The sequence below is a fragment of the Chiloscyllium punctatum genome, chromosome 34, assembly GCF_047496795.1.
Source record: "Chiloscyllium punctatum isolate Juve2018m chromosome 34, sChiPun1.3, whole genome shotgun sequence".
NCBI lineage: Eukaryota > Metazoa > Chordata > Chondrichthyes > Orectolobiformes > Hemiscylliidae > Chiloscyllium > Chiloscyllium punctatum.
This window is the reverse complement of record NC_092772.1, coordinates 70,827,516-70,851,206: the sequence shown is the minus strand read 5'-3', so window position 1 is coordinate 70,851,206 and position 23,691 is coordinate 70,827,516. Positions and strand designations below refer to the sequence as shown.

Here is a 23,691-nt window from a genome sequence, read left to right as displayed (position 1 = left end):
CAAGGCGCTGGGATACATCTGACCATGTCCCAAGGTTTTATCTAACCTTTTGCATTTTAAGACATCCAGCACCTCCTGTTCTCCAATGTGCACTCTTTTCAAGACATCCCTATGTATTTCCCGGGCTTCCATCTCTTTCTCCACAGTAAATCCGAATGCAAAATATTTGTTCAGTATCTCCCCCATCAGCAGTGATCCCACACAGACAGCTTCATTGATCTTTCAGGGGCCCTATTCTCTCACGAGCTAAGTTTTAGCCCTTGTTGAAACTTGTCAAAATGCTTCTGAAATTTCAAATATCCCTCCACCGCAACTAGCCTCCCCCACCTTATCTATTCTGCATTTATGGTCACACCAATATATAGAATCCAACAGATTTAAAAATATTCCCCTTTTATAAAATCATACATCTCCCATTGTTTCTAAACATCCAGTTAGCATTTATTGTCATATCCATTAAAACACATTCCAGCACGTTCCCGACTTACTGTCAGGCTAACACTGTTTGGTTTCAGACTGACTGCACAAAGGGTTTTGGGAATCCTTGTGAATCAATCCGAAAAAGGTAGCTTACAGGATCAGCAGGTAATCGAGAAGGCAAAGGGAATGGAGTCGAAATATAGGGAAGGGTTGCAAAAACGATGCAAGGTACAAGTCAGACCACACCTAGATTATAATGAACAGTACGCGTGCCCTAAGGAAAGACATTCTTGTGTTGGAGGCAGGCCAGGGAAGGTTCACTCGGCTGATCCTGGAGATGGCAGGATTTTCCAATGAGAAGAGGTGGAGTAGATTGACCTTGAACCTATTGGGATTTTGAAGAATGGGAGAGAAATTGAATGAAACATCCAGGATTCGGAGGGGCTTTGACAGGGTGGATGCCGTGAAGTTAGAAACTCGAACAGTACAGCAGAGTAATAGGCCCTTCGGCCCACCATGGCTGTGCTGACCATTGTGCTATTCTACACTAATCCCATCTGCCTGCACATGGGTGATATCCCTCTATTCTCGGCCTGTTCATGTTTCTGTCTACATGCCCTTCAAAACCTTGCTCTTATTTCCACCTCTCCCACCTCCTGAGCAGCTTCTACCATCTCGGTAAAGACAACTGGTCTCATTCATCTCACTTAAAACTTCTCACTCTCACCTTAAACCGATGCGCCCGAGTATTTAATATTTCTACATTGGAAGGAGGATTCCCACTGTCCACACTATTCAAGCCTCTCCTAATGCTATATGTACCAGGTCACCCCTCAGTTTCCGATACTCTCGCAAAACAATTCAACTGCGTCCAACCTCCTTACAGTAAACACATTCTCATCCAGGCAATATTCTGCCAACCCTCTGTTGCACGCTCCCCAAAGCCTCCACATCCTTCCTGTAGTGTGTCGATGAGAACGACACGGAACCTTCCAAACATGGCCGAATGAAGTTTCATTCAGTCACAACATGACATGCAAACGTCTGTACTCAATACTGTGACCAATGAAGGGAAACCTACCATACTCCTCCGTTAACAGCACATCCTACTGTGTTGTTATTTTGAGGGACCTATGGATTTGCATCCAAGGTCATCTGTTTATCAATGTTTCCAACTAGTCAATTGCTGTACTTCTCTCTTCCATTTGACTTCATAAATGCATCACTTCACACCTGTCCCGATGAAATTCAATTTGCCACATCTCTGCCCAACGTTCCAGCTGATCTACATATTGCTGCAACCTTGAACACTCTTCCTCACTATCCACAATTCCCCAAACTATCCCGAATCATTACATGCCTTTCCAAATGTCGTCTGCAAAATTACCACTCAAACTGCTGACCTTTTCATCTGAATCAGATATAAATAACACACAGACATCGCAGCACTGATCCTTATGAAACAGCATTGGCCACAGACGTCCAATCAGAAATTCACCACTCCACATGCCTCTGTGTACTATCACCAAGAAAATACTGCATCCAACTTAACAACGAGCATGGATTTTGATTTGATCATCCAGATCCCCCTTGCTATTTGTAAGCTGTCCATTCAAAATGACTCTATATTTTGATTAAATACAGATTAAATTGGGTGTCTCACTAATGCGCGGACTGCATCCTTTCTTCACAACAAAACAGGACCCTGTTTGGTTTTCTGCTGATCCTGCCTAAATCCCTACAATCCCTCAAGAATCACATTGCTGTCATGGTCATTCTGCAGCCACACCTCCTCAAGAACAGTTCGATCATATCTGTTCTCTGCAGTTAATGCTGTCATTCCATCTGCCTTGTTGCAAATGCATGGTGCGTGTCACCGAGAGAGGGCCTTTGAGGGATGGATGGAGGTCACGAGTGGGAGTGACGTTTGGGGGCGCGACAATGTTGCAGGGTTAAACATAGTTACAGTTGCTACAGAATGTCTGCAGGAGAAAAGTTTTTATTGTTTGGAGAAAGTTAGAGAGATAAAGTGTCTTTGATTAGACTTTAGAGATAGGGATGTAATTGATTAGATTAGATTACTTACAGTGTGGAAACAGGCCCTTCGGCCCAACAAGTCCACACCGCCCCGCCAAAGCGTAACCCACCCATACTCCTACATTTACCCCTTACCTAACACTACGGGCAATTTAGCATGGCCAATTCACCTGACCTGCACATGTTTGGACTGTGGGAGGAAACCGGAGCACCTGGAGGAAACCCACGCAGACACGGGGAGAATGCGCAAATTCCACACAGTCAGTCGCCTGAGGCGGAAATGGAACCCGGGTCTCTGGCGCTGTGAGGCAGCAGTGCTAACCACTGTGCCACCATGCCGCCCACCAATGTGTGTAGGATGTGTGTAGGGTTGTGGATCGTTACATGGTCTATGTTGATCAGGGTGCAGAAACATTCACATGATTCCAGGATGTCGTACATTTAACAACAGTTGTGGGATCTGGAGAATATCACAGCGATAGGGAGGATGGTATGGATTGGCAAATATTACAGGGAAAGAGTGGGTGGTATGGACTGGAGCTTGACCATTCATCAGACAGCGCTGCAAATATTTCACTGGCTCTGCCTACCAGCTTAGACTGAACTAGCATTACCCAGAAGACCTCGCGCCACTCTACCTGTCTGTGCAATTTTTCAAATGAAACACAGAGTTCCTTGACAGTAGAGTCACAGGTAGTTAGGATAGCGAAGAAGGCGCTTGGTATACATTCCTTTATTGGTCAGAGTATTGAGTACAGGAGTTGGGAGGTCATGTTGTGGCTGTACAGGACAGTGGTTAGGCTACTTTTGGAATGCTGCATGCAACTCTGTTCTACTTCATATTGGAAGGATTTTGTGAAACTTGAAAGATTTACAATAACGTTGCCAGGGCTGAGCTACAGGGAGAGTTTGAGCAGGTGATGGTTGTTTTTCCTCTGACAGTCAGAGGCTGAGGGTGTCCTCATAGAGGCTTATAAAATCAAGAGGGGCATGGATAGGGTAAATAGACAAAGCCTTTCTCCTGGGGTGTGCGAGTTCAGAATTATAGGGTGAGGTTTAGGGTAAGAATAGAAAGATATATCAGAGAACTAAGGGGCAACTTTTTCACGCAGAGGATAGTACCTATATGGAATGAGCTGCCAGAGGAAATTGTGGAAGCTAGTACAATTGCAACAGTTAAAAGGCATCTGGATGGGTATCTGAATAGGAAGGGTTTAGAGGGAGATGGGCCAGATGCTAGCAGGTGGGACTACATTGGGTTGGGATATCTGATCTGCAGGATGGGACCATGAATGAGTTGTGGAACCTGGAGGATGTTCTGATTTGAACCACAGGTAATGTTTGATTGGATCTTTCAGCCAATCTTACAGATGGTACAATTGCAACATTTAAGAAGCATTTGGAAGGATATATGAATAGAAAGGGTTTGGAGGGAGATAGGCCAGGTACTGGCAGGTGGGACTAGATTGGGTTGGAATATCCTGTCGGCATGGCTGGGTTGGAATGAAGGGTCTGTTTCCATGCTGTACATCTTTATGACTGTAAGATCGGCTGAATGGTCCAATCAAAAATTACCTTTGGTTCAAATCATAATATCCTCCATGTTTCACAAGCCATCCCTTGTCCCATCCTGCAGGTTCAACGAATCCTGGAACCTCTAACCTTCTGCAAGTCCCACGTTCCTTCAGATATTTGTACCATCCTCCAGGTTCTGCAGCCCTCCATACCTTGTAACATGGCCCAGACTCTCCAACTCCTCCTTCCTCTGCAATGTTCCCCAGAAGGGCACTGGAGGATGGTGGGGGTTACAGAGATATGGAGGGACATCAAGATGGGAAGATATTGCAGACATTAGGAATATATGGACTTGAGGAGGTTTCACAGTTTATGAGTGTTGTAGGGACTGGAGGAACTTACAAAGATAGGGATAGTTTTAGATTGGAGGATTCTGCAGAAAACCTTTACGTGGTTAAAGGCAGGATTCTTAGCAGCGTGCAGGAACAAAGGGATCCTGTGTCCCTCAGGTTCCCACCCAAGTTGACAGGCTGTTAAGAAGGCGGATGGTGTGTTGGCTTTCATTAGCAGGGGGATTGAATTTAGGAGATGTGAGATTTTGCTGCAGCTCTACAGAACCCCAGTTAGACCACACTTCGAATATTGTGAACAGTTCTGTTCGCTTCATTATATGGAGGATGTGGAAGCTTTAAAGACAGTGCAGAGGAGATTGAGCAGGATGCTGCCTGGACTGGAGGGCATGCCCATAGAAGGTAGGTTGTGGAAGCTAGGGCTTTTCTCATCACAGCAAAGGAGGAAGAATGGTGACATGATAGAGGTGTACAAGGGAATGAGAGACATAGATAGAGTGGATAACCAGAGACTACTTCCCATGGCAAAATGGCTATCACAAGGGGACATAAGTTTAAGGTAATTGGCAGAAGGTTTAGTTTAGATATCAGAGGGATATGGGCCAGGTGCTGGCAGGTAGGACTAGATTGGGTTGGGATATCCTGTCGGCATGGAAGGGACTGGGACGTTATTTACACAGAGTGTGGTGGGTGCGTGGAATGGACTGCCAGCCATGGTAATAGATTCAGACACATTCCAGACATCTAAGCAACTCTTGGATAGGCACATCAATGATAGTAAAATGTAAGGTATGTAGGTTCGTTTCATCTTCAGAGTAGGATAAAAGGCCAGCACAATATTGAGGGTGGAAGGGCTTGTACTGGAATGGGCTATTCCATGTTCTCAATAGCAAGGGTTATGATGGCAGCAAGAGGTCTTGGGAAGTGGGAGAGGATGCGATCTGAATGAAGTGACACAAATAGGAGGCGTTGCTAAAGTTGTATGAGGTAACAGAGACAGCAATGGTCTGATCTGGAGCAGATGACCAGACTGGGAGAATTGTGGGGACTGGAGGTGCTTTCACAGGGAGGGAGGAGCATAGAGCCACAGGAGGTTACAGAAATGTGGAGAGCTGTCGGGCCGACAGGAGGACATGGAGATGGGGAGGTTGGGAGGAATGGAACAGTTTACAGGGATAAGGATGTTGGTAGGATGGGGTGTTTTACACAGACAGGAATGTTTCAGGTGAATGGAGCTGAGTACAGATATAAAGTGGGTTGTACAGATTGGAAAAACAAATAGACGTATGGAGGGTAGTCGTGACTGAAGATGTTTATAGACACAGGAAGGCTTAGGTTCTGCAGGTTATTTAGATAAAGAGGGTGTGGAATCAGACAGATTCTCCAAGTGATAAAGACAGCAATTTTGGTTGGAGACAGTTTCACAGATTAGGGAGCATTAGTAACCTCCTCCAGTTTGGTCAGAGTGGGAAGGGTTGTAGGGGAGGGTGATGTTTACACATGGAAGAGCTGGAGAAGATTGTGGAAATGAGTAGATGGATGGAGACACTGGAGGAGCTTACATTGACAGGGTGGGTGCTGGCAATGAAAAGATATCACATCGATAGTGGGTCTTGTAGGAACTGTATTGAAAGAGGCACAGGCATTGGAATGACGTCTGCAGATTGGGAGTGTTACAGGGACTGAGAGGATTGTAGGGTCTCCACAGATTGATCGTGTCTTTAAGAATATGTAGATACGGAAATCTTAAACCCAATGCATGCAGTCTTCATTTCAAGACCAGAGCCTTATTATCCCTCACCAGCCAAGGATCCCTAACCCTGCCAGCTTTTCCCTTTACCCCAATGGGGCATTACTGGTCCTGGATTCTTCAAATCACACTTTGAAAAGCCTCCCATTTGCCAGTTGTTCCTTTTCCTTCAAACAGACTCACCCAATCGATTAGAATCATACTGTGGAGGTGCCGGTGTCGGACTGGGGGTGTTCAAAGTTAAAAATCACCCAACACTCGGTTCCAGTCCAACCAGTTTATTTGAAAGCACTAGCTTTCAGAGCACTGCTTCTTCATCAGATGGTTGGGGAGCACAATCCTAAAGTACAGAATTTATAGCAACAGGATGGCAGTGTCATGGAATATAATATCAAACAAATTTAGTTTAAGCCTTTCATCTGTTACAGTGATCACCAGCGCTTCCAAAGCGAGTTGGATTATAACTGGGCATTGTGCAATTTTAAATTCACAGCATTGACGCTGGCTAGATCCTGCAGAATGGCCCCAAACCTGGCCCTGTTCCAGTTTTCCTCTTCAATCTGTGGACCTGCTGATCTTTCTCCATAACTATGTTAAATCGGAGACAGTTGTGGGCACTGGACCCAAAGTGCTCTCTGAATGACACTTCAGTCACTTGCCCGACCTCGTTTTCTGAGGGGAGGTCCAGTGTTGCACCTGCCTGAGTAGAGTAGGGCCCTCTGCATATTGATTTCGGAACCTTCCTTGGACACATTTGAAAAATTGCCCTCCATCCAGTTCTTTTTATACTCAGTCAATACAGGAAATATTAAAATCTCCAGCCTGCACTCTTCTATTATTCCTATAGTTATCTGCAATCTGTCTACACATCTGCTCCTCTGATATCTGTTGGGTCTACAACAGTCTACAATACAGTCCCAACAAAGTGACCACCCCCTTCTTCTATCTAACTTCTAACCATGTGGAATTTTAAATGAATATATGTTTTAAAAATTGGAATTAACAATCCATAAATAAGTATTGATAAAAATTCAAACACTTGACCTTCAGAGAAAGACAACAGTTCACTCTCATGTGGTCTGCACAACATACCCACAGTAAAGTGTTTGCCTCTCAATGACCCTGTGAAATGGGCGAGCCAGCTGCTTAGCTCAAGGGCAGCAAGGGATGGGCAATAAAGGATAGTCAGCCAGAGACACCCACATCCCATACCTGATTTAAAAAAAAATCCATTCAGATTGGTCCCAGCACAGTTCCAGTGGAACAATGTCCTGGCCAATCACGTTGGTAGATTTATGGACAGGGCTTTAAACTGACAGAGAGGATGCTGGGACAGGCTTCAGGTGAAAGGAGCTTTCCAAATCCAAAGAGAAAAGGTGAAGCATCTGAGCAGCGTGGAAATGTAACTGAAGACAACAGAAAGGAACAGGATGGGACAAAGTTTAACTAAAACTGTAGATCAGCAAATCCATTTGTGACAGGAAATTGTGGGAACGAGTAAATTATGTTTTTTATTAATGGACAAAGTCTCTGCAACAAGGTAGATGGATTTGTGACACAGAGATAAAAGGGATTTAGACACCAGAGAGAATGTGGTTACAGGGCGAACAAAAGGTGGAACATAAATATTCAATGGTTCACAACCTTGTGCAAATTCAGGCAAAATGGACGGCGCTAACAATAATGGGGATGAGAAGCATTGCAGAGAAAGCATTTGGCATCAGATCATGAAGTAGAGTCAGTCTGAATGTAAACTCTGGCTAATACTTGTCAAGGACACAAGCAGCAGAACAGTTTTAGACCACCCACCGAACAGCATTTCATGGCTCATCACTGCAATAAATAGGAATTCATTGGAATGTTTAATAACGGCATGGTGAACATTTAGTGAAACGTCAATATTCGCAAAGTCTGGGACAATCACACTGACAACAGTGATATTGGAAGAGGAGTTCAGAGAATTTTTTTCAGTGTTTCTTAGAATAACACATTGCGCAACTGACGAGGTACGTAACTGTCTCAGAGCGACTGATGTGTGATAAAACATAGTGAATGAGTAATGTCACCTGGAGAGATCCTCTGGGAAATTGTGATAAAGTGCAGTTTAAAGAAATATAAAGTTTTAAAGTGGAACACAAAAAGGACAAGCTACAACTAGAAACAAAAATAGCCAATGACATGAGTTGGAGAGAAGAACTGAACAAGGTAAACAGGCTAAACAGACTGAAATATGTGCCTGTAAATGAACAGTGGAAAACATTTGAAGGAGCAGTGTAAAATAGTCAACAAAAGGACATTCCACTGAAACAGACAAAAACTGAGCAAGAAATCCCCACCGGTCCCTCACTCAGGACAAAATGGATCATATGAGATTATGAGGCTGAGAAGATCACCACAAAGTACTTAAAATCCTGAAGTGAGAGAGAGTTTTAGAGTAAGTTTTAAAGGGATTGCAATGGGTCTGCTCGCAGGAGGAGGGCAATGGGAAGGGGAATCGTTGTCAGGGTTTATTGACACAATACGAACATGGAGAGGTGAAGGTGCTGGAGGTGGTGAGAGTGTTACAGAGAGTGGTCAGGGTCGGAATGGTGTTACAAAGCCAGGACGGATTGCTGCAGATGGAGGGGTTTGCAGAGGTACGGAGGGACATATGTATTTTCATTTATTCATTCATGGGATGTGGGTGTCACTGCCTGGAACAGCATTCTTTGACCCCATGCTTATTACCCAGAGATTGTTGGGGCCCTGGTGGATATAGTTAATACTTTGCTGGACACAGGTGAAGTGCTGAATGACTGGAGGATCGCTAATGTGGTTCCTTTGTTCAAGAAGGGCAGCAGGGATAGGGCCAGGTAATTACAGAGCAGATAGTCTGACAGCAGGGGGAGGGAAATCATTGGAAACAATTGTGAGGATGAATCGACACGTTCAAAGGTAAGGGTCAACTCGATTTAGTCATCATGGATTTGGCAGAGGGAGATACTGTCTGAGGAATTCAGTTCAGTTTTTTGAAATGGTGCTTAAGCATATTGATGAGGGCTGTGCAGATGATGTGGTTTACATGGAGTTGAATAAGACCTTAAACAAGATCCAACATGGAAGGCTGGTCCAAAAGGACTGGGTTCCTTGGCAAATTGGATACAAAATTGGTGGATAGAATACTTTCACCACCGGGTGTACCACAGGGAACTGTGCAGGAACCATTGAACATTAATAACTTGGATGTTAAAACAGAAGGTATCATTAGTCGGTTTGCAGATGACATGAAAGGTGAGGGTGTTGTTCACAGTGAGGAGGATGGTCTCCTTCTGCAGTCCGATGTCGATCGGATGATAATCTAAGCAGATTTTAGTTCTGATTGAAATGAGGTAATACTCTGTGGGAAGTACGATAAGCGAAGAACAGACATAATAAACGGTAGGTCCTTGCGGAGTACTGAGGATTACAGGGACCTTGATGGACAAGTCCATAGATCCCTGAAGGTGTCAGCACAGGGAGACAGGGTGGGAAAGGCACCTCAACTGGGAGCGGGAGAGGGACCCATATCCTAGTGGGGTGAATTGCTAGAGCTGTTTGAGAGGATATAACCTTGTCTGGCAGGGTGTTGGACCTTAAATAAACGCAAGGCCAGAAAGAAGATTGAGGCTGGTACACAAGTTAAAGACAGCAATTTCAGCAGACAAGGCAGGCAAGAACATAGCAGGGAATGGGGGAGGGGGAACTAATGATTAAACTGCATTTATTTCAATGCAAGGGGCCTGACAGCTAAGGAAGATGAACTCAGGGCATGGATTAGAACATGGGACTGGGATATTATAGTTATTACAGAAACACAGCTGAGGGAGGGGCAGGACTGGCAGTTCATTGTTTCAAGGTGGAGATGCTACAGGAAGGGGAGGCAAGAGAGGACGCGTGGTGGTGGGTTTTGATTGCATGAATCATCCTAGCAGTACTTAGAGAGGATATTCCTGTGGGTTCGCCCAGTGAAGCTATGTTAGTGGAACTGAGAAATAAGAATGGGTCATCACTTTGATACGATCGGACTGCTGACCCCGAATAATCTGTGGCAGACTGAGGAACAAAAATGTCGGGACATCTTAAATATCAACCATAATAATAGGGCTGTTATGGTTGGGGTTTTTAAACTTTCCAAACCTAGACTGGGACTGCCAGTGTTCAGTGTTTGCAAGGGAGGAATTTGGTAATTGTGTTCCAGAAAACTCCCAATCAATATGTAAATAGCCTGAAAAGAGAAAGGGGCAAAAACTGACCTCCACTTGGGAATTAAGGTAGGGAAGGGGACTGCGATGTGAGTGGGAAAGCGTTTTGCCAAAGGGACCACAGTTCTAGTAGTTTGAAAACAGCTTTGGAAAAGGACAGGCCTGGTCCACAAGTGCAAGTTATAAAATGGAGCCTGACCAATCTTGATCGTATTAGCCAGGAACTTTCAAAATGTGATTGGGGAAGGGAATTATTTACAGGGAAAGGGAAGTTTGGCAAGTGAGAATATCTTAAAAGTGAGATAATTTGAGCGTTCAGCGCCAGCGTTTTCCTGTTTGTGTGCAGGTCAATGCTGACAGCATTAGGAAACACTGGCTGTCTATTGAGGGTTTGGTCAAGGAAAAGGGGGCACATGTCAGGTATAGCCAGCTGGATCAAGGGAATCCCTGAGGATCACAGGGGCTGTAGGAATACACTTTGAGTAGATAACAGGAATGGAGAAAGACTAAATGAAATAGCCTCAGCAGAGAAGGAAAGGGGAATCCAAAAGTGACTGTTTCAGTATATTAAGAGTGCACAAGTAATTCAGGACAAAATAGTGTCCATTAAAGATCAATGAGGCTATCGATGTGTGGAACTGCAGGATATTTGCTAGGATTGTAAACTATTTTTTCACTGCAGAACTTCATGCGGAGAAAGACTGGGGAACTCAGGGTACAAGAGTAATACGTTAGACCACAATTGTAGTTCTCAGCAATTCCAGTCTCTCTGCTACAAGAAGGATGTTGTGAAACTTGAAAGAGCTCAGAAAAGATTAACAAGATATTGCCCGGGTTGTTGCTGAATAAGCTGGGGTTACTGTCACTGGAGAATTGGAGACTTAGGGATGACCTTACAGAGGTTTATATAAACATGAGCAGTATGGATAGGGTAAGCATTCAAGGCCTTTTCCCAGAAGTTGGGGAGTCCAAAACTAGAGAGCATAGGTTTAAGGTTAGAGGTGAATGGTTTACAGAGGGACTGAAGGGACAGCCTCTTCACACACATGGTGATGTGTATATGGACTGAGCTGAGAGAGAAAGTAATGGAGACTGATACCTTTTAAATGTTGTAATTGTATCTGGATGGGCATCTGAATAGTAAGGGTTTAGACGTACATGGGCCAAATGCTGGAAAAGTGTATCACAAGACATTGTGGAATGCTAGGGAAGAAATTGTGGAGCCCCTAGCAAAGGTATGTGTACTACTGACAGCCATGTGTGATGGGCTGGCAGGCTGGAGGGTGGCATCATGGACAGTGAAGGAGGTTTTCTGAGATTACAAAGGGATCTTGATGAAGGGAGTGAATGGGCTGAAAAACGGTAGATGGAATTCAATCTGAATAAATACGAGGTAATGCATTTGGTAAAAAAACAAGGGTAGAGCTTATACAATTAATGTTAAGGCCTCGGTTAGTGTTTTAGAGCAGAGTGACCTCCGGGTTCAGGGACATAAATCTCGAAGTTTACATCACAGGATGGATAAGGCACTGCTTGGCATGCCTGACTATTGCTCAGTCCATTGAGTGAAGGATTTGGGACGTCATGTTGAGATTATGCAGAAACTTAGGAGGCCTCTTCTGCACTACTCTGTCGAGTTCTGGTCGCCCAGCTATAGGGAGGATATTATTAAGCTGCAGGGGGTTCAGAAGAGATTTACCAGGATATTGCTGGGTATGGAAGGCTTGCGTTCTGAAAAATGGCTGGATAGGCTGAGTCTTTTTTCACTGGAGCGTGGAGGTTGATGCTATAAAGGTTTATGAAAAAAATGAGGTATATAGATCAATTTAAATTTAGTTGCCTTTTCCTCAGGACAGGGGAGTCTCAAGAGGACGGGCCACATTTTTAAGGTTAGAGGAGAGAGATGTTCAAAACAAAGATATGGGGCAATTTGCTACACAGAGGGTGGTTTGAGTGTGGAATGAACTTCCTGAGAAAGGGTTTGATGAGGGTACAATTAAACACTTAAAAGATATTTGGATAAACAGGTGAATAGGGAAGGGTTGGAGTGATACGGGCCAGCAACAGGCAGCTGGGAAGAGTTTAGTTTTAGATGATGGTGGGTATCAACTGAAGGGTCAGTTTCCATGCTGTATGGGTCTATGACAAGAATATGGTTTGATTCCATTATTGAAGAAAGGATCAGGGCTGGGTCCACTGATGTGCATCATCGACATAAACGATTTGGTTGAAAATATAGGAGTGATTGTGCGAAAGTTTGTTGATGATCAAATGAATGGTGTAATGGGCAGTAAATACGGTTATCAAAGGGGATCTTGACCAACTGGGCCAGTGGACCAAGGAATGAAAGATGAAGTTTAATTCAGCTGTTGGATTTTGTTAAGACGAACCAGGGAGGACTAACACAGTTAATGGAAGGGCTCTGGCCAGGGTTGTTGAACAGAGAGAGAGACCAGGGGGTGCAAGTTACATTGTTCCTCGGAAGTGGCATCACAGGTGGACAGGGTGGGGAAAGCGACATTTGGCACATTTGCCGACATTGGCGATCACTTTGTTATATACGTTGGAGATATTTATAACATTGTCCTAAATATTTCCCTTGGACAGAGGAGGCCACAGGGTGACCCTAAGAATGGTGAATAACCAAGGGTAGGTGAGTCCAAAACTAGAGGATATAAACAGGAGGTGAGAGAGCAAGGATTTAAAGAGGGAGCTGAGGGGGAACATTATCCACAGAGGATGGTGCAGAGACGGAACAGACTGCCTCAGGCACATGGGAGAAACAAGAACAATTACAGCATGGAAAAGACATTTGGGCAGGTACATGGAGAGGAGAAGGTTTGAAGAGATAAGGGCCAAAGGCAGGCAAATGAGACTCATTCAGTTTCGGTAACATGGGCAGCATTGAGGGATTGGACCACAGGTTCTGTTTCCGTGCTGTATCACTCTGTATCCAGTTAAAGAGGATTACAGTACTGAAATAAAGCATGTTGTAGACACTAAAGCAAGTTACAGCGATGGGGATGGTAGTCTGGAATGCAGTACATTTCAAATATGTGGAGGGACTATCGGGAAGGGAGAGGTTACAGGGACAGGGAATATTGGAGGAGTTAAAAATTACTGAAGGCACTGGTGCACAAGCCATGCCACAGATGGTGTTGCAGTGTAGTGAGTCTTAGTACAGTGTTGGAGGGAGAACACAGAACAGAAAGATCCCAGGCAGCATTCCCAACCTCTCGTCGGAGGCCTACTCTCCCGTCTGTTGTCCTGATTCTCACTAAGACAGCACAGGACTGGATTGATAACTATGAACTCCGGATGCTGTCTCAGTGCAACATAAGTTAAAGTAGACATGGTGATTGAGCATGGGGTGTGTCTATACTGTGCTCCCCATCCAGCACTGTATCTATGTCATGTCTTGTAAGTGATGTTTGGAGCCCTCTCATTGCTCTCTGCTCTGTGCACTATGAGTGATCTTACCTCACTGCAGGATTTATTGAAGGCTCCAGATCTCCCTTCCCTTTGTCTCTCTGGCTGACCAACCATCTTCAATGAGGTGATGGATGAGACACACAACAGTTGGGAAGTCTATTAAGTCAGCAGCTTCCTGAGTACCTACAGGAGACAGAGATAGACAGAATGGGAAATTAGACTGATGCAGTGAGGGTTATACAAGGAGAATGGAAATGAGCCCAAACAGATATCTGGAAAATCCCAAACTCCATCCCTGGCCTGTGCTGTTGCGTCTCTCTGGAGTGGAGAATTCTGTTAGCTCAGGATCTGGAGTAGCTGCAAGAGTGAGAGACGCTGACAGAGACAGCAATTAGACCCACACAGTGAGGGATACCACATGGAGAGAGACTGAGTGATATCACCGGAGTGCAGGAAGACTTCAGGATCACACAGTCATGTTGGAAGAATGGGTTTAGCTTCATGTGTCAGTGCTCAGGGATTAGCAACCAGTGAGCAGGTGAACTGACGGCCTAGTAACATTATTGTTAGGGCATTTGTCCAAAACCTCAGCTAATGTTCAGGGGCAGCAGGTTTGAATCCCATCATAAGATATGGTGGAATTTAAAAATTAATTATTTTTAAAAATAGCAATGAACAATCCATAAACAAATATGAAACCATTGCTGATATACAAAAATCACAATCCCTTAGATTCGATTCCCTACAGTGTGGAAACAGGCCTTTCGGCCCAACCAGTCCACACCATCCCTCCAAAGAGTAACCCACTCAGACCCATCTCCCTCGACCTAATACACCTAACATTATGGGCAATTTAGCATGGCCAATTCACCTGACCTGCACGTGTTTGGACTGTGGGAGGAAACCGGAGCATCCGGAGGAGGCAATGCACGCAGACACGGGGAGAATGTGCAAACTCCACACAGTCGCCCAGGGCTGGAATCGAACCTGGGACCCTGGTGCTGTGAGGCAGGAGTGCTAATCACTGAGCCACCGTGCCGCCCACTTGCCCTTTCGACAACGACATCTGATCATCCTCACGTGGTCTGCACGACATCCCCACAGCAAAGTGTTTGCCTCTCAATGGTCCTCTGAAATGGCCAAGCAAGCTACTCAGCTCACGGGCAGCGAGGGCTGGGCAATAAAGGCTGGTCAGCCAGAGACACCCACATCCCCTACCTGATTTATAAAAAAATCCAATAGGATGGTCCCACTGGAACAGTGCTGGGACCAGGGTCCTGGCCAATCATGTCGGTAGGTTTATGGAGAGGGCTTTAAACTGACAGAGAGGATGCTGGTCAGGGTTCAGGTCAAAGGAGCTTTCCAAATCCAAAGAGAAAAGGTGAAGCATCGGAACAGGATGGGGATGTGGCTGAAGACAATCAGAAAGGTACAGGATGGGACAGCGATTAACTAAAACTGGACATCAGTGAATAGGTTTGTGACAGAAAATTGTGGGAAAGAGTAAATTATGTTTTTTTTTGAATGGACAAAGTCTTATCAATAAGGTGGATGGATTTGTGACACTGAGATAAAAGAGGTTTAGACACCAGAGAGATATGGTTACAGGGTGAACAAAGGGTGGACATAAATATTCAATGGATCACAGCCTTGCAGAAACTCAGGCAAAATGGGTTACACTAAGAAATACATCACAGAGAAAGCATTTGGTCGTAGATCATGAAGTAGAGTCAGTCTCAATGTAAATTCTGGCTACTACTTATTATTGGGCTTAGAGGATCACCAAAAAGTACTTAAAATCCTGAAGTGAGAGAATGTTTTCGAAAGTAAGTATTAAAGGGATTGCAAAGGGTCTGCTCGCAGGAGGAGGTCAGATGGAAGAGGGAATAATTGTCAAGGTTTTATGTCACAAAAGGAACCGGGAGAGCTGAAGGTGCTGGAGGTGGTGAGAGTGTTACAGAGAGGGGTCAGGGTCTGAATGGTGTTACAAAGCCAGTACAGATTGCTGCAGCTGGAGGGGTTTGCAGAGGTAGGAAGGGACATATGTATTTTTATTTATTCATTCATGGGATGAGGATGTCACTAACTGGACCAACATTCTTTGCCCCACTGCTAATTACCCAGAGTATAGCACAGAGTCAGCCATATTGCTGTGGGTCTGGTGTCACCTGCAGGCCAGACCAGGTTAGAATGTCAGATGTTCTTCTCTAAAGGACGTAAGTGAACCAGATGAGTACTTCCTACTGGTCCACAATGCTTTTATGGTGGCCTCATCAATGTCCTGTACAGCCACAACATGTCATCCCAACTTCTACTCTCAATGCTCTGCCCAAAGAAGGTAACTATCCCAAACGCCTGCTTCACCAACCTGTCTACCTGTGACACCACTGACAAAGAACTGTCTACCTGCATCCCTGGATCTCTGACTGACAACACTACCCAGGGCCCGAACATTAACTGTACAGGTCTCACCCTGGTTTGTTTCACCAAAATGGAACACCTCACCTTTATCTAATTAAACTCCATCTGCTATTCTTCAGCCCACTATCCCAGCAGGACTGTTCATCCTGTTGTATCATAGATATCTTTCTTCACTGTCCACTTTACCACCAATTTCAGTGTCACTCAAAAAACTTACTTCCCACAAAACCAATATTCCCATCCAAACCATTTATCCAAATGACAAACAACAGGGGACCCACTTCACCGCTGGTCACATGACTCCAGTCAGAAAGGCAACACGTCTCCCATCACCCTCTGTGTCCTACCATCAAGCCCAATTTGGTATCCAGTGGACTAGCTCCTCCTGAATGCCACATCCTTTTTCATTAATCTGAGCTTATTACCCAGTTTACCAGACAGAACGTAGAACACAGAACAGTACAGCACAAGATCCTTCGGCCATGATGCCATGCCCATCTTTTACCCGACTGTAAGATCAAACTAACTTACATCCCCTTCATTTTGCTATCATCCATGTGCCTATGCAAGCGTCTGGTAAAATGTCCTGTTCCACCCACCCACCAGTCTCTGTGTAAAGAACCTCCATCTGAGATCTCCCCTTACCCATCCTCCAATCACCTTACAATTATGCCCCTTGTACCATGTATGCCATGGGATAAAGAGGTCTCTCACTGTTCACTCTATCTTTGCCTCACACCATCTTGTTCACCTCGACCAAATCACACCAACTCCTCGAAGAGTCAATCCAGTTTGTGAAATACGGTTTCCCACTCACAAAGCCATGCTGACTATCTCTAATCAGCCCTTGTCTTTCCAAATATATGTAGCTCCTTTCTCTCAGAATCTCCTCCAATTACTTCCCCATCACTGGGCTCACTGGGCTGTGATTTCCTGTTTTTTTTTCCCTGCAGACCTTAAGTGATGGAACAGCATTAGCCACCCTCCAGTCTTCCACGAACTCATTCTGTCTGTTGATATAAATATCTCTGTTAGGGACACTGCAATCTTTTCCCTCGCTTCCCATGAATATTTAAGGATAGACCTAATGAACTACTGAGGATTGATCTACCTTTATTTGTTTTAAGATTCCAGCACTTTTTCTTCTCTGCTGAGGATTCTTTCCAAGACATCACTATTTATTTCCCCAACTTCCTGAGCTTCCATGTCTTTCTCCACAGTAAATTCTGACAACACTATTTTGTCTAATATCTCAACCACCTCCTGACAGTTAAAGTGCCCTATTCTCTAACAAGTTACTCTTTAGTCCTTATTGAAATTTGTGGAAAGGTTTCTGAAAATTCAAATAAACCGTTTCCTCGGTACAACCACTCCTACACCCGTATCTACTCTGCCATTTGTATTCACACCAATAAAAATAAAATCCAACAGGCTCAAAAACACATTCTCTTTTTATTAAAAGCGTTTCTAAGGGTCCAGTTATTGTTCATTGACATATCCTTTCAAACATATTTCAGCTCCCGACTTACTGTCAGGCTTAACACTGTTTGGTTTCAGACTGGCAGCAGAAAGGATTATGGGAGTTCGTGTTTCTCAGTCTGAAAAAGGTAGCTTACAGGTTCAACAGGTAATAGAGGTTTTGGAAATAAGGAGGGTCGTGGGGCCTTTTGGAGGTTATGGAGTTCGGGAGGTTTGTGGGGAATGATTCAGGTTACATGGATAGGAAGAGTCGTGGGGACTGAAGGAGTTTATGGAGATAGGGAGGGCTGTGGGGACTGAAGGAGGTTATATGGATAGTAAGTTTATAGAGAAGCACAGGAAAGAAGAGCAGCTATCGGCCATTTGACCACAGAGTCAGTCCCACCATTCAGTATGATCACGACTGATCATTTAACCCAGTACAGTATTCCCGCTTTCACACCTTACTCCGATATTATAGTGACTCCTGGCATTTAGTGATACAGCGGGCTGCAGTAACTGGGACGGGGGTGTGGGGGGGGGGGGGGGGTGGGTGTCTTACAGAGATAGGGAGGGTTGTGGAAGCTGGGACAGGTGACAGATACAGGGCGGGTTTTAGGAATGGGAGGGCATTACAGGGATTTTGGAGGAATGCAGGGATGGGACGTGATAACAAACACAGGGAGGATTTTGGGAGCTCGATCTGAGACGGGTACAGCTGAGAACAGAAGTGAGTCAAACAGTCAGGGCAGGCAGGGACAAGGTAGGATTAATAAATTAAACTGCATTTATTTCAATGCAAGGGGCCTAACAGGGAAGGCAGATTAACTCAGGGCATGGTTAGGAACATGGGTCTAGGATCTCATAGCAATTACAGAAACATGGCTCAGGGATGGGCAGGACTGGCAGCTTAATGTTCCAGGATACAAATGCTACAGGAAGGATAGAAAGGGAGGCAAGAGAGGAGGGAGAGTGGCATTTTTGATAAGGGATAGCATTACAGCTATGCTGACGGAGGATATTCCCAGAAATACATAGAGGGAAGTTATTTGGGTGGAACTGAGAAATAAGAAAGGGATGATCATCTTAGTGGGATTGTATTATAGACACCCCCCTCCCCCAGAGTCAGAGGGAAATTGAGAAACAAACTTGTAAGGAGATCTTAGCTATCTGTAAGAATAATAGGGTCGTTATGGTAGGGGATTTTAACTTTCCATACATTGACTGGGACGACCATAGTGTTAAAGGTTTAGATGGAGAGGAATTTCTTAAGTGTGTACAAGACAATTTTCTTATTCAGTATGTGGATGTACCAACTAGAGAAGGTGCAAAACTTGACCTACTCTTAGGAAATAAGGCAGGGCAGGTGAGTGAGGTGTCAGTGGGGGAGCACTTTGGGACCAGCGACCATAATTCTATTTGTTTTTAAATAGTGATGGAAAAGGATAGACCAGATCTAAAAGTTGAAGTTCTAAATTGGAGAAATGCCAACTTTGACCGTATTAGACTGGACGCCTCCTAGCAGAGCGCTTTAGGGAACATCTCCGGGACACCCGCACCAATCAACCACACCACCCCGTGGCCCAACATTTTAACTCCCCCTCTGCCGAGGACATGGAGGTCCTGGGCCTCCTTCACCGCCGCTCCCTCACCACCAGACGCCTGGAGGAAGAACGCCTCATCTTCCGCCTCGGAACACTTCAACCCCAGGGCATCAATGTGGACTTCAACAGTTTCCTCATTTCCCCTTCCCCCACCTCACCCTAGTTCTAAACTTCCAGCTCAGTAACTGTCCCCATGACTTGACCGGACTTGGCCTACCTGCCTATCTTCTTTTCCACCTATCCACTCCATCCTCTCCTCCTTGACCTATCACCTTCATCCCCTCCCCCACTCACCCATTGTGCACTATGCTCCTTTCTCCCCACCCCCACCCTCCTCTAGCTTATCTCTCCACGCTTCAGGCTCACTGCCTTTATTCCTGATGAAGGGCTTTTGCCTGAAACATCGATTTCGAAGCTACTTGGATGCTGCCTGAACTGCTGTGCTCTTCAAGCACCACTAATCCAGAATCTGGTTTCCAGAATCTGCAGTCATTGTTTTTACCAAGAACTTTTGAAAGCTGATTGGAGGCAGATGTTCACACCTCAAGGGACAGATGGAAAATGGGAAGCCTTCTGAAATGAGATAACAAGAGTCCAGAGAAAGTATATTCCTGTCAGGGTGAAAGGGAAGGCTGGTAAGTATTGGGAATTGTGGATGACTAAGAAAGGGTAACTAGGGAGAGAATAGGGCCCCACAAAGATCAGCAAGGTGGCCTTTGTGTGGAGCCTCAGAAAATGGGGGAGTTACTAAATGAATGTTTTGCATCAGTATTTACTGTGGAAAAGCATATGGAAGATATAGACTGCAAGGAAATAGATGGTGACATCTTGCAAAACGTCCAGATTACAGAGGAGGAAGTGCTGGAGGTCTTGAAACGGTTAAAGGTGAAGAAATCCCCAGGAAATTATCAGGTGTACCCGAGAACTCTGTGGGAAGCTAGAGAAGTGATTGCTGGGCCTCTTGCCGAGATATTTGTATCATCAATAATCACAGGTGAGATGCTGGAAGACTGGAGGTTGGCAAACGTGGTGCCACTGTTTAAGAAGGGTGGTAAAGACATGCCAGGGAACGATAGACCGGTCAGCCTGACCTCAGCGGAGGGCAAGTTGTTGAAGGGAATCCAGAGGGACAGGATGCACAAGCATTTGGAAAGGCAAGGACTGATTAGAGATAGTCGACATGGCTTTGTGTGGGGGAAAGCATGTCCTATAAACTTGATTGAGTTTTTTGAAGAAGTAACAAAGGAGATTGAGGAGGGCAGAGTGATAGATGTGATCAATATAGACTTCAGTGAGGCATTTGAGAAGGTTCCATCTGGGAGACTGATCAGCAAGGTTAGAACTCATGGAATACAGGGAGAACTAACCATTTGGATACAGAACTGGCTCAAATGTAAAAGACAGAGAGCGGTGGTGGAGGGTTGTTTTTCAGACTGGAGGCCTGTGACCAGTGCAGTGCCACAAGGATCGGTGATAGGCCCTCAACTTTTTGTCATTTACATAAATGATTTGGATGCGAGCATAAGAGGTATAGTTAGTAAGTTTACAGATGACACCAAAATTGGAGGTGTAGTGGACAGCGAAGAGGGTTACTGCAGGATCTGGACCAGACGGGCCAATGGGCTAACTGGCAGATGGAGTTTAATTCAGATTAATGTGATGTGCTGCATTTTGGGAAAGCAAGTCTTAGCAGAACTTATACATGTAATGGTAAAGTCCTAGGGAGTGTTGCTGACCAAAGAGACCTTGGACTGCAAGTTCAGAGCTCCTTGAAAGTAGAGTTGCAGGTAGATAGGATAGTGAAGGTGGCATTTGGTATGCTTTCCTTTATTGGTCAGAGTATTCAGTACAGGAGATGGAAGGTTATGTTGTGGCTGTACAGGACATTGGTGTGGCCACTGATGGAATATTTTGTGCAATTCCGGTCTCCTTCCTACCGGAAGAATTGTTGTGAAACTTGAAAGGGTTCAGAAAAGATTTACAAGGACGTTGCCAGGGTTGGATGATTTGAGCTACAGGGAGAGGCTTAAGAGGCTGGGGTGGTTTTCACTGGAGTGTCAGAGGCTGAGGGGTGACCTTACAGAAGTTTACAAAATTATGAGGGGCATGGATAGGATAGGATAAATAGACAAAGTCTTTTCCCTGGGGTCAGGGAGTCCAGAACTCAAGGGCATAGGTTTAGGGTGAGAGGGGAAAGATATAAAAGAGGCCTAAGGGGCAACTTTTTCACGCAAGGGTGCTACGTGTATGGAACAAGCTGCCAGAGGATGTAGTGGAGGATGGTACAATTGCAACATTTAAGAGGCATTTGGATGGGTATATGAATGGGAAGGGTTTGGAGGAATATGGGCCGGGTGCTGGCAGGTGGGTCTAGATTGGGTAGGGATATCTGGTTGGCATGGACGGGTTGGACCGAAGGGTCTGTTTCCGTGCTGTACATCTCTATGACTCTATCGCTTATAGAGGTTATAGAAATAAACTGTGTGGTCGCGTCTGGAGGAGATTAAAGGGATAAAGGTTTGTAGTTACCAAAGGAAATTACATCAATCGGGACCAGCAGAGTTTACAGAGACTGAGTGCGTTTTAGAGACAGGAAGAGTTCATAGTCATCATTAGAAATGCAGAAACTAATTCAGGAGAGAAGCAGGGTCACTCTGCACTGTGCCCAGAGACAAGGAGGAGTCTAACAGCTGGAGGAGGTTACTAAGGAACAGAGCATTTTTGTTGTCGTGACGGGAAGGTTACAGAGATCATGAAGGTAGTAGGAGGTCAAAAAAATCACAAAGACAGGGAGGTTTCTCAGGTCTGGAAAGGACTACACTGACAAGGATGGCTTAAAGGAACTGAAGAGTTGTTTTTCTTCAGTTAAGGAGAGATGTGACAGAACCCGGGATTAAAGGCAAAGGCAGAAACTTGGAGAGTTGTCGTGGTAGGAGGAGTGTACAGGGATAGGCAGGATGGTAGGGGCTGATAGAGATTGGGGAAGTGGTATCGATGAAACAGACAATGGAGAAACTGACAGACATAGGGAAGGTTCTGTGGAACAGATGAATTTACAGACAAGATGGTGATAATGAAGCCTGAGAATTTTCTCATATTCCTTGCCCAGCATTGTTCCTACATCATCCCCTCAGGGTCTGAATTAAAGCCCACTAACTCCTCCCTGTGCTGTTTACTGTGAGTGATCTTACCGGCTGCAGGATTTACTGAAGGCTCCAGATCTCCCTCTCCATCTCTCTCTGGCTGACAAACTGACTTCAATGTGGTGATGGACGAGACAGGAATTGGGAATTCTGCTGAGTCAGGGACATCAGGAATACCGACAGGAGACAGAGAAGTAGACAGAATGGGAAATTAGATTAATGCAATGAAGGTTCCACGTGGAGAATGGCACTGAGTCCCACAGAGATCTGGAAATACCCAGTCTCCGTCCCTGGCCTGTGCAGTTGCTTCCCTATGGAGTGGAGAATTGTGTTGGCTCAGGATCTGGAGTAGCTGCAAGAGTGAGAGACACTCGCAGAGGCAGCAATTAGATCCACACAGTGAGGAATACCACATGGACAGAGACAGTGTGATATCAGCAGAGTGCAGGAATGTATCAGGATCACACAATGGTATCATCAGAAGTGGTTCTGACCAGTGAGCACTGCTACCAGTACTCAGGGAGGACTGAGCTATTGTATTGGGATAGGCTCCTCTGGTACCAGGATTATGCAGTGTGCTATAAATGGACACAGATGAGGAGGGGAACAGGTCTGAGGTGAATGGAAATTCCCAAGTCCAAAGAGAAAGGTTGAAATATTGGAACACCATGGAGATGTGGATGAAGACCAACAGAAAGAAACAGTAAGGGACTGAGTTTAATTAAAATACGACATTGTCAAACAGATTTGTGACAGGAAATTATTGGTTAAAATAAAGTAAATGCCATTTCAGTCCCTCACAATTCCTCATACACCACGAGTGACATCACTTCCGCCCCTCACATCATCGCTGATGTCACACACTCAGTGACTTCCACGCACCCCCACTGCCGTGTTTGCCACCACTTCCGTCCCCACCAACGCCACTAATCTGTATTCTGCTGACACCACCCCCAGGTCTCACTGTCACAATCCCTGCCCCCAGAACCCTGAGGGGAACCCCACCCCTGCTCATGACTCCATCCCCATTCCCCCTAACACCACACCCTCTCCAGTTACAGGCTCCGTCACCTCCCCCAGCTCCACACCAACGCTTGGTCCTAGCTCCCAGTCCTGCCGAGTTTTCACCATCCCCCTGACCTCCCCCTCACTGAGGACGAATGATCAGTCCTCAACAAAGGCCTCACCTTTATCCCCCTCCGTCCACACATCAATGAATTTAATACACGCTGTGACATCGAACACTTCTTCCATCACCTCCACCTCAGAGCTTACTTTTACAATGAAGATTCCCGCCTATTTTGTGAGGACCCCATTGCCGGCCTCCATTACACTCCATCC

The 23,691-nt window shown here is 45.2% G+C and overlaps 1 long non-coding RNA gene across 2 annotated transcripts in view; it reads right to left on the bottom strand.

The window, feature by feature from the left end:
- LOC140458931 (uncharacterized) overlaps positions 1–23,691 on the bottom strand; it is a 209,836-nt gene that overhangs the window by 31,194 nt on the left and 154,951 nt on the right. For both annotated transcript variants that reach the window (XR_011953784.1, XR_011953783.1), the window contains exon 4: positions 13,773–13,907. This is a non-coding gene — a long non-coding RNA (uncharacterized lncRNA). The remainder of the gene's footprint in view (positions 1–13,772; positions 13,908–23,691) is intronic.